Source organism: Schistocerca serialis, chromosome 4 (genome assembly GCF_023864345.2).
Source record: "Schistocerca serialis cubense isolate TAMUIC-IGC-003099 chromosome 4, iqSchSeri2.2, whole genome shotgun sequence".
Classification (NCBI taxonomy): domain Eukaryota; kingdom Metazoa; phylum Arthropoda; class Insecta; order Orthoptera; family Acrididae; genus Schistocerca; species Schistocerca serialis.
The window spans coordinates 342,760,683-342,773,011 of record NC_064641.1 but is presented as its reverse complement, the minus strand read 5'-3'; the positions used below and the strand labels follow the sequence as shown (position 1 = coordinate 342,773,011).

The following is a 12,329-nucleotide window of genomic DNA, read 5'->3' as shown; positions in this document are numbered from 1 at the left end:
TAAAATTGCAGAGCAGAGTCACAGTCGTGAGCAAAATTACTTTGTTGGCAAAAAGTGGCTTGATAAATAACACATGTTCTGACGAATTCTGTGGGATCTTTTACTGTCCTTATCACTCTGTGGCGGGTACAAAAGTCTACTGCCGTTCAAACGAAGTTGTCGCCCTCTAATATCGTGTCGAACCTAATTTTTCCCAATGTAATTCATTAAACCGACGTGGCTTGGACTCAAAAAATCGTTGGAAGTCTCCTTAGAAATACTGAGCCATGTTGCCTCTATAGCCGTCCATAGCCGCGAAAGTGTTGCCGGTGCAGGATTTTCTGCACGAATTGACCTCTCACTTATGTTCCATAAACGTTCGATGGGATTCATGTTGCGCTATGTGGGTGGCCAAACCATTCGCTCGAACTGTCCAGAATGTTCTTCAAACGAATCGCGAACAACAGTGGCCCAGTTACATGGAGCACTGTCATCCATAAAAAATCCATCGTTGTTTGGGACATGAAGTCCATGAGTGGCTGCAAATGGTCTAGAGGTAGCCTAGCATAAACATTTCAAGTCAATGACCGTTTCAGTTGAACCGAGTACCCAATCCATTGCGTGTAAACACAGCCCACACCATTATGGGGCCACTGTCGGCTTGCACAGTGCCCTATTGACAACTTGTGTCCATGGCTTTATGGGGTCTGTGCCCCTCTTGACTCCTACCATCAGCTGTTACCAAACGAAATAGGACTCATCTGACCAGGCCAGGGTTCTTCAGTCGTCTAGGGTCCAATCAGTAAGGTCACGAGCAGAAGAGAGGCGCTGCAGAAGATTTCGTGCTGTTAGCAAAGGCACTAACATCGGTCGTCTGCTGCCATAGCCCATTAACGCCAGATTTCGTGGTATTGTCCTAACGGATACATTAGTCGTACGTCCCGTATTGGTTTTGGAAAGCTTTCCTCACGAATAATCTAAGTTAAAATGACTGCTGCACTAATGCACTGCCGTTTTGTACGTTGTGTACACGATAAAACCACAATTTGTACACATGTGTATCACTATTCTATGACTTTTTTCAGCTCAGTGTGTATCATGTTTCTAGGGTCACTTGGCTGCATTTATTGCGTGTAGTGAGTATAATTTCTTTACCAACGGTGTTACGTAATTACGTTATTTTTAACCGACATTGTACCGAGCAGTCCATGACTGACACTGTTATAGTTTTCGACTAACTGAGAAGAGAAATAGCAAATGAAACACATCGGTGAGTGGCAGGACTAACAACTGGGAAGCGAGCGCGACCTTATGTTCAACTGTGAGCAGGCGGTTTAAAGTGCACAAAGCGAGTCTAGTCCTGTCGGGATCTTACTGTCAGCGTGTAATATATTGGACTGTTTGAAGTCGCTTTCTGTTGCTCTTTCAAATGTGTGATGAGATTCTCGTTCACATAGCACAGATTCGGGTAATATTATAAGAATTATTTAAGAATCTGTAAAATGCATTTATCTACATTCAACCTTAACCTTCATTCTTTAGCAAGATGGTCAGTTTTCTAGGCAGACTATACTATACAGAATCGAGTTCCCATTAGTACATCCGTATACTAACGCTCTTAAGCACACCACGCTTTTATCTAGTAAAATATTTTCACCATTTTCTAATGCATATGACATTCTCCTAACTAAGTATTTTTTCTGTGCTGCCACATCATACAGCACTTTCCCACGCACGGATAACTGTACGCTGTATTGTAAAAATGACAATGTTTTATAGATGAAATTATATTCATAGATTATGAGGTTCACTCATATTTCCGTGCCACTATCTGATCTGTGATTAAAGATTCTATTACTTTTGCGATACTGAGTGCAAGTTGTAACCTGATTCGAGCTAGATCACACAGATTTACAGACTTTCTGCCTTAGGTAAAAATACCAGTCACAGTGACCGACTGTTAGAGTCAGTGTATTCATCTTTCAAATCTACAATTAGCAGAATGCTCCTGCAATTTCTTTGCATGCTTCTCAGTCCAGATGTCAAGTTATCGCACGGTGATTCAAAGCTGGCTGTAAATCATCTTATATGCGACACGATTACTGTATGTCCTTATTCAAATTTTAATGTAGAGAAGGTTAGTTTATCAAACTGAACAATGCATGCCCATAGCATTCAACTTGCCTACAAGGTGTGTTATGTACAAGTTCTTGAAACCAGATTATAAACTTATTGCGACAGAGTGTGAACACATAATTCATTCAAATATTCGTTCATGCCCACTATTTTTTCTTTACGCGAAGTAACTTGTATCTACCTTCCAATATGTTCCTTTCCTTTTAAATCACAGAAAAATAGCGTTACAAGTCATTCTTGGGTCTAAACTTCACGTAGAGGAGGATATTTACTGAGGACACATTTCTGAGCCGTAAGTGAGGAAAAATATTCCGAGGACAGCAGGCTGCTATGCGCAACAAGCAGCGGCCCATAGTTAATTTTGTTCTTCTTGACGTATAGTGAACATAAAACAAAATAAACAGTTAACCATTTAGCGAGAAACCGACAAACCCCACGATCAAGAAGTATTGTTCACCCACAGGTGCGTCACATGACACACTAATGACGTGATTTGTATCTGCCGGTGTTTGAAAGATACGAGAAAGAAACAATCCTACCGTAGTGTATATGGAATTGCATCAGAACTTATGAACTACACATTGCCGGCGGTGACAGGATGCACAGTCTCTTGGCAAGGAATTTTCCTTGTAAGCGGAAAGAGCGGTCTTGGCGGGAGGAAAACCACGGCAAGCATAATGTGTTTAAAACAGCACTGCACTGTTCGCTCTAGCCGATACTCGCGGAGCCAACAGCTGCTAACGGACACGTCGCAGTGTTACTACCATGGCAAATATAACAAACCAGGAATACACCGATATCCACCCAATCTATGGGCTTGACTATGGAAGAGCAGAGGTTGCAAGACTACTGTACCATGAGAGGTTTCCTGATCGGCGCCTTCCATACGCAAAAATATTTTACTCTGCGGATAGACGCTTGAGAGAACATGGTACAAGTGTTTCACCTCCAGGATTGAGAGGCCGGGACGATCATCGACGGACGGTGAGGATGGCGAAGAGAATTTGTTACAAACTGTAGCGGACGGCCGCAGAATAAGCACAAGTTCTCTCGGAAAGTCACAATATTGTGATATGCGAGCATTGCACAGAAACCATTACCATCATTTTGGCTTGCAGAAGGCACATGCATTGTTGCTGGGAGACAACCAGGAGAGGATGGACTTGTCATAATGCTACGACGTCACAGGCACGAGCTGCAATTTTTATGAAAAATACTGTTCACCGAAGAAGTCTTTTCCACGAAGGGGGGAATAGTGAACTGACATAATTGGCTTAACTGTCTAGATGAAAACCCTCAGGGCACAATGGTACGAGGGAGGCAGCAACGATGCGGTGTCAATATCTAGTGTGATATTATCGCACGGCATCTCATAGTGCCACATGTGCTACCATCAAGCCTGACAGGAGAGCGAAATGGGCGTTATCTTGATGCAAAGTTACCGTAATTGTTGGTAATGCTAGTTTTACGTCTCTTAGAAACCCGTGATACATGAATGATGGAGCCCCGCTCACTGCAGTGGCACAGTGCGACGCCACCTGGACAGGTCTTTCCATTCCCGATGAAGTGGTCGAGGAGGCCGTGCAGCATGGTCAGATAGACGGCCAGACCTTAATCCACTGGATTCATTTTTGTGGGGCCATCTGAAATATGTCGTTTATGAAGGAGGGACTGTTGATGTCAACAACCTTCAAAGCAGAATACAACATGCCTGTGATATAACATGAAGAGACTAAAACGTGATAATCGTGCTTAGCAATCATTTCTGCGAAGAATCGAGCTTCGCGACAAACACAGTGGTCGTCATTTCGAACAAAACCCACGAAACGGCACTGCAGCTTCTGGTCACGTGTTTCTGTGTTAGTTCAGATTTGTAAAGCTGTACTGCATTCATTTGAATTAACCATGGCATAAATGAGTAGAACTCTTTTGTTTTCTGAGTCTGTGTACTTGTTCCTTAAGATTAAACCAAATAATAAAACATGCATACCCAACAATACAGTTCATCCCCCCTTTCCTTTCCCTATGATAACTAGCCACGATACATAATACTGACTGGCGAAAATAGAACGAGATAGACGTGGACGCTGTCACTGCTCACATTGTGACACCTGTCACCGCTTGACACCGCATGCCTCGTTTTCTAAGCGGGGGTGTTGACCACCTACAGCACTCGTATGTTGTGTGGTGTTGCTGATTTTTTCAATTGACCTAGGTCTGCGTACAGAAACACCCAAAAGCCCGCTTTACATTTATCGATCTTATAATGCTCAATTGCATTGTCATTTAGTGCCATAGTTACATGAGGAAAACGAATTTATGTTTATAATCCAATGTTTGACACTGTACCTCTCATCTCCGACACAAAGACCGTCCAAAAAGTTCCGAGACTGAATTTATTCCTGGCTTGTAAGGGACGTGAACGCAGTAACTATGGTGGCAGCTAGAACTGACAGCCATAAACAACATGTGCAAGAGACCAGTTAGTTGAGAGTGGGCAGTGTTATGCAGTGGACTCACAGCCTTAGTGTGTCAACATTATTGCGTAGCAAATAGCAGTGGAATAACGAATCAAATGCCTCTAAACCGAGTGATCATGACACGGTCTAGAATGTATCAAAGAAGAGAAGAGTGTGAGCAAAGTTTGTCACTCATCGATTGGCTCCTGGACAAAAGCAGATGCGTGGACGCCTAAAGCTACCAAATTGAACTGAAAAGCTTGGACAGTTGTTTTCTTGAAAAAATCGTCGCGGGTAACGAGACTTGGTGTTATCAACGCAAAACGAAAATAGTGCAGAAGGGGTTTCTGATGGTTCATCAAAACCGAAGAAGTTGCGAATGTGACGCGCAAGTTGAGCAACTTCCAAAGGAGGACGTTTCTGGCAGTTTCTCATGGATGTATGAACGTTTTGTCCGTTGTAATCAAGTGTGGGGAGACTATGTAGAACACCTGATGCATTACAACCATCATCTTAACTTTTTCCTATATTTTGTTAATCTAGTCTCGTAACTTTTGGACTGGCGATAGATTTTGATGCACTCCGAATATGAGAGGTACTTTACAACGTCAGTAGTGAACATTACCTTTTTTGTCGAGGGGATGGAAACCTTAGCTGATGTGTCTTATAGTTTTCAGCAATAAAAGGAAACTATACGGGTCACTATACATTTTTGTAACCGTTCAATATCTGTTTTTTCCTGGTGTGTTTGTCTACTGAGATAACTCACTTAAAAATGATGCGGGTAATTACCCATCCACTCTCGGTTAAATTAAACTCCGTCCGAAAACGCGTTGCACACGGCAGGGCTTCAGTTCTAATCTACGCAGCTACATTCTTTTGGGTAAACTGCATTTTGTGACGTTGGTTCTAATGACTATCAGTTCACCATAACGAAACCGGTAATAACGAATATAAGTTAAACAGTCGATGTCTTCCTTAATTTTATGAACTTTGGCGATGACTTTCCAATGTATCATTTCTTCTTATGAACTACTACGGAATTTAGCACCTAACTAAATCAGGACGAACGTAATGAAGCTAACGGTTTATAATCGAAATTTTGGAAAGCTCCATAAGAAGTGAAGGGCTTTCGCTATCCGTGATACAGGGTACCAAAAAAAAAACAACAATCGAAATCAAGCAGACAAGCGAAGATATTATTGAAAAGATGGAAAATATCCCTCAGTAAAAGTGTTTTATCGATAAAATATACAAAAAGAAAATTGATCAAATCTCCGCGAAGCAATACGTCTGCAGTAAGGCATTGCACAAAAGTGAAATTGCGGACAGTGAGGAAAGCAACTAAGTTGGAAAGCAAGGCAAGGAGAACACGTTACAGTTACGAACAGAACAATAAACATCTAATATTGAAAGTACTAGCAAGCAATAATTAACACTGACAGTGTGAAAGGATGTACGTAATATTACCCAAAGATTATACTACAGCTTTAAGAGAAGCAGCGGAAAACTTTGCTCTTTAAAGCAAAGAAATGATTATAAAGGGAGCAATGAAATAGCTTAGAACGACAAGGACTCCGAGAAGGAGCTGGTTTAGGGGAAAAAAGTTTATTTGCTGTGATAAAAGGCTACAAATGAAAGTGTAAGGACTCTGGAACCGTATGGCTCTGACGCAGAGATAACGGAACTATTACCTGAGGCCTGTGTGCGTGCGTTTGTGTGTGCGTAAAACAGTTTCCGTAAAGGGAAATATATTTTACTTTCTTCTCTTTCAATACTAAAGCAAAATTAAACGGAGAAATGTAGAGTATTGACCCTGAAGCGACGCGGAGATATCTGCGCTCAGCAGATGACCCATCACTGTGGCAAAGAGCAAACATGATCCGGAGAAAAACAGATGACGATACTAACTGCCAGATGTGCTCTTCATGGAGGGTACCACAAACAAACCACAACTAATTTTGTAAACTAATCGATGTCGCCAGTGTCACTTGCAGAAGTAAAGTATCATGCTGTCGCAGCAATCAAATGCAATTAGAAAAGACCTTAAATGATTATGCAGTATGCGAAGAGCGGTTTCATTTGAAATATTGAAACAAATACAGAAAAAAATATGTCTTAGTATTTGATAAAATCTTTATGGGAATAGGAGATCAGTGTAACTCTCGGTAGTTAACATAATTAAACTTCATGAGACGTGGTGCCACGTGTGAATGTTGCTGTTGAAAGAAGTTACCTGTGATCTCTGTTACTAAACGGCCAACCGGCGCACGGTACACGGTCCTAGTAGCAGGTTGCCTATTAAACGGCTTCCACGGACAACAAGAATTAGATTTTTAATATTTTATATAATTATCATCGAATTTAATAATTTAAAATGCTCTCATAATCTACTCGTTAAGAGATATAGTCTTGCGTTAAAGTTTTAACGCAGTAAGACAATTAAGGCCCTAAGACAACTAACTACGTGTGTGTCATGAGGCAGCTTCATTCACAGCATGCAAATTGATGCAGTAAGGCTTCAGCATCGGACATAACGTTATAATTTATTATTTCTACACTACTAACTTTATCCACAACGAGTTTTGCAGTCATTATCCACGTACACCAATGAATATCTTTGCAAAATTATATCATTGTACATCAGATAGTCAGGAGATACGACGTCATAAACATTGAGATGCGTAAAAAACTGGTATGCATTTTACCAACACTACACTCATCTATTGTTTGATAACGAGAGCGCTTAGCGACATACAACTAACGTTAAACTTAATTTCAAACGTTTTGTAAACGTCTTCTCGCACACATGCTTAACTTCAAATATTTAACATATTAACTCAGTTGTAAAGTAATCACATTCTTAAAGCTGTTTTACGCATCGGGGTCCGACTCTTAAAGGGATGGGTGTGGCGGTGTAGTGGTATATACCAAACAGGAGTTGTTGAGCAGCGAAATATCGGTTCACTCCAGCGCTCGTTTTACGGATGGCATCATTTCGATGATTGTTCGAAACTGGTCAGTGAACATCCTGTTCAGTTACTCCATCTGTAAGGTGAACATTATCGGTGAAACGTTGGATTACGGATAAAACCAGTTCTCTTTATTTCTAACCTGCTGGGTAACAAAAAGAAATCATATTCTGTCGTTTCGCTTGTAGTAGTAAAGTGAAGTATTTATGACGCAGTACCTGTGGCACACGTGCGAAACGGCTTTCAAACTTGTAACGGCAAGAAATTCGTAGTTCTCGAACAGATCGACGTTGAGGGTGTGAGTTAAGATGTGAAAAGATCCAAAATTATATTCGGATTATACATGGTGTAACCGGCACAATTGCAGGCATTTCTGTTGGTGACTGAGGGCGATGTACAGATCAACGTTACATCTGTAGTTACGGTATTTGCAGACTAGTAGTTATGGCCACTAAAAGTTTTATGTTTTAAGGTGGGTAGTACCTCCAAGTACACGCGAGGTGGCGCAGTGGCTAACCCACTGGACTCACCTTCGGGCGGACGACAGTTCAAACCCACGTCCGGCCATCCTGATTTAGGTTTTCCGTGATTTCCCTAAATCGTTTAAAGCAAAACCGGTACGGTTTCTTCGAAAGAGTACGGTCAATTTCCTTGTCCATCCTTCCATAATCCTAGCTTGTACCCTGTCACTAATGACCTCGTTGTCGGTGGGACGTTCAACAGTAATCTCCTCTTCCTCCGTGTGGCAACAGCAAACCATCAATGCTTATTTTCCCCTGGGCGGCAGGTCAGGTGGTGAAGTGCTGCCACTTGGATGTAAAATGGTTATGTATACTAACAGCTGTGGTCCACTTAGCGCTGCAGTTACGACCGTGCAGAAAATAGGAGGCAATAAATTATGTGACGTGTCCTTGGGAAGACTGTCCGATACAGAGAAAAAAGGCAAAAACACACTGATGTGCACACATATTAAGGTATCAGGTATAAAATATCTGTAATTACACTCGCTACACGCTGTATTTTAAGAAGTGTTGCTAAAGCCTCCCGTCGGGTAGGCCAGTGGCCTGATGCAAGTCTTTTACGCACAATACTTTCTAGCTAACGCCACTTCAGCGACTTGTGTGTCGATGAGGATGATATGATGATGGAGATAACATAACTCACTCCCCGAGCAGAGAAAAATCTCCAACGCAGCCGGAAATCGAATCTTGGCCCCTCGCATGGCATTCTGCCGCACTGAGCAGTCAGCTATGGAGATGGAGGTGGACGTTATTACAGTACTTTCTCTTGTAAATAAACCTCGTAAAAATCTTACATTATAGTGAGTTGTTGTATTTACTTCAACTGATACATTGTACAGCGTGATTTTAAATTCTCGCTAAACAATACGTAATGAGGGACACAGATGCCGCATAAGTGGCTAACTTTGTCGCCCCTTGACTCGATCAGATATTGAAACACTCCAAGTTGAAGTAAATAAACGAATTTCTTGAAGCTAGAATGAAATAAAAACGACAAAAAGAGAAGCCACAATGTTACTAGTAAACATTGTGCACGATTGCAAACAATGAGCCAACACTGAATTCAACCAATGTATCCCAAAACATAAGACATGTACAAATTTAGTCAACTTCTGTAACACTGTCTACATCATCACACATACTATCGAATCTTTCTGTCATCAAACAGAACAACGTGAGTCGAAAACAGAACATTTTAAAAAAGTTAGTAATACAACGACAAATACACTAGCGTATAGGACTCGCATTCGGGAGGACGACGGTTCAATCCCGTCTCCAGCCATCCTGATTTAGGTTTTCCGTGATTTCCCTAAATCGTTTCAGGCAAATGCCGGGATGGTTCCTTTGAAAGGGCACGGCCGATTTCCTTCCCAATCCTTCCCTAACCAGATCTTGCACTCCGTCTCTAATGACCTCGTTGTCGACGGGACTTTAAGCACTAACCACCACCACCACCACACTAGCGTATAAAGATTCACTGAATTGTGCCCTCGTATTAAGTGTCCGCATGTGTTGGTAGAACACTATAAATGTCAGTCAAAGGTTTTTGCCTAAGCGTTCTTAAGCCACAGACAAAAGTTTTGGGTACGTCCAGGATACTGCCAAATGTGGCATAAACTAATTTTGAATAAAATGAGAAAAAAGTAGTTCCTTGGATGTTCAGAGTGACGAAATGAGTTTCGAGCGTCACTATCTTCAGTAAGTTGTAGATCTAACTGTAAGAGACACCAGGGGACAATATAGAAATATCAACATGGTTAGCAGATCTCCGAGAGGTCACTTATTAATAAATAATAACATTAGTTTAGCATACGAATTTCAAGCAACGTGCAAGACATTCGAAAAACACATACCTGTAGGGTGAGCGAATACAATGACGCAAGAGAGGGAGTGAGGCACAACGTCCCCTGAGGAAGATCCAGAAGCAGTTTCCGAAACGACAGTCCAGCTGTCTCCTCTCACTGAAGTCGTCTGCGCGGATGTTGGTTCCCCACACAGTTCCTGCAGCGGACGCGAGAGTCTTTTGGCGCCGGTAGCGTGAGGCGATGGTGCTGGAGAACGGCGGCGGTTGTGGCAGGCGTCGTGTTGTACTGGGACCGTGGTAGGCTGTCGGAGCGCGAACTGGCAGTGGGCGCACCGCGTTCTCGGCCGTCTGTAATCGCGAGCGTCCTTGTACTGCTATCGCGCGTCGAGTTCCCCCACCTCATCTCGTCCCCTCCCGCCCGGCAGTCCCAATTAAGTGCCACACTCGCACTGGGTCGCTGTGTTGACAAACGCCAGATGCACGCGGTGTTGATCGTGTTACTGGCACCCTAATTGTCGCACCACTTATGCGTCCGTTGTCAGCAAGCTGCTGGTCGTAACGCAGCACTTTGCACTATCCTGTATCAAAATCAGCTATGTTTGTAAACCAGCGGCAAAATGCTCCTGTTGGAGCACCAACAAGGCGAATGTGTTCCTGTTTAAATGACTCCAACAGAAAAGTGGAATACTAGATTCCTCAATCTTCATTCCACCTTCTTCAGCAAAAACTTGTGTATGTGAACATATTCGAGCTCTTTTAACAAACAGCGTTCTAGATCGTAATGATATTGGAATCTATATGATCCCGTTGTGCGCAGCGATCGTTGAGAGTAGATAATGGATAAAAGAACAGTAATCGATAGCGAAATCCGTCGTTATATTAAAGCAGATCATCTTGAGTGCCTGTAACAACTGTCGACATTAGTCCAAAGTGTCACGTAGTAAACATTGTTGCTGGTGTAGAGCGTACAGGAGTTTGAGTTCATGTTAAGATTCCTGTAGGCTCCGGTTTACTACCTGACACTGGATTAACGTCAGCCATTGCTATATGCACTGAAGTTGCCCTTGTAATATTGGAAATCTAGATTTGCTTAATAAAAGACTTAATTTGTGATCGGTTGATTATCGTTTCTTCACTGTCTATTCTAGATTCTTTTATCCTTTAAGCCTTCATATTCAGCATCACCCTCTCACTGCCACTGTATATGTATATCTCACTCCCACAGTCTCCACTCTCTCACACTGATTTACAGTGTAGCCCTCTACAACAGTTTCCTCTCTCACTTACACTGTCTTCTTTTGTCTTTGTTTCTCACTGCCACTGTCTGCATCATTCCTCGGCAGCTCAAAATCACTTTTTCCCCAATGCATTTAAAATTTCGGTTCAAAATGTACCCTCCCTGATACCTATTTGTTACAGTTCGCCGATCTGGAAGGTTCCAGACGCCGCCAATTCTATATACTGGCTACCATTCACTTGATTTTTCATATCCATTGACTCCTCTCTATTTTGTTCCCACTGATTCTTGCGCCATCGATCACTCTTTCTCTTTTACCGCCACAGTCTCTCACTGACTGTCACTATCTCCTCTCTCTTTATTTCTCACTGCTGTCGTCTTCACCATCTATCATCATCTTTCACTGCCACTTTATCTCCCCCACCATCACTCTCTCCTCTCTCTTTCTTTCTCACTGGCATTTATCCTCTCTCTTCAACATCACTGTGTCTTTGCTACTCTCTTTCAGCACAAAATAACCAATGAGTTCGCATGCTAAAATTTTTATGAGGAAGGCGGAACGAAAACTGAGAAAACTGGCTCTCTTCGTTTCTGTCAGTCTTTTGGAGGGACGTTTTCACCTTTTCTGTGCTCAGACCGGAGCATTTCTTTCGCTGGTTGTCTTCTTTTGGGTGTACAGTAGGGTGTTCCACTTACATAAAAAGAATTTTGTAGGCAAGAAGAGTTTTGACAGTTTATTTATGTACATCGGCACATTATATACATTTGCTGATCGATCACAATTCTTCCAAAATTATGATTTGAATCTTAAAAGGGTAAAAATGCTATTAGAAGTATTTTACTCAGTTTGCAGTCTTTAAACTTTACATACTTTTTTGCAGTCATTTTACCTTATTTTCAGGGATGTAAAGATTCTTTTTAGCCCTTTTTTGTCACTACAGTACCACTATGGGCATCTTTGGATAGACATTTTTATCCATATACGTCCTGTCAACATGTTCTAGTGGTGAATAAACTAACCACACTTTGGCTTCCTCAGAACCTTTACGATGATCTTGAACCATTGTCATGTGTTCACTACATCAGTTAAAACTACATTTACACCTCAGACCGGATATTCAGTACATATTTTATGTGCATAAATACGGTAAATCTGAACCTAGGGAACTCGGCAACAGATAATGATACCGAATGCAGTTTCGAAGCTCCCGAGAACATTAT

General features: G+C 41.9%; 1 protein-coding gene across 1 annotated transcript in view; it reads right to left on the bottom strand.

The window, feature by feature from the left end:
- The window catches only part of LOC126474089 (luciferin sulfotransferase-like), a 295,558-nt gene extending 285,334 nt beyond the window's left edge, over nucleotides 1–10,224 (bottom strand). Inside the window, exon 1 of the mRNA XM_050101502.1 lies at nucleotides 9,921–10,224. The gene's annotated coding sequence lies outside the window, so the exon portion shown is untranslated. The remainder of the gene's footprint in view (nucleotides 1–9,920) is intronic.
- Between the last annotated feature and the right edge of the window lie 2,105 nt (nucleotides 10,225–12,329).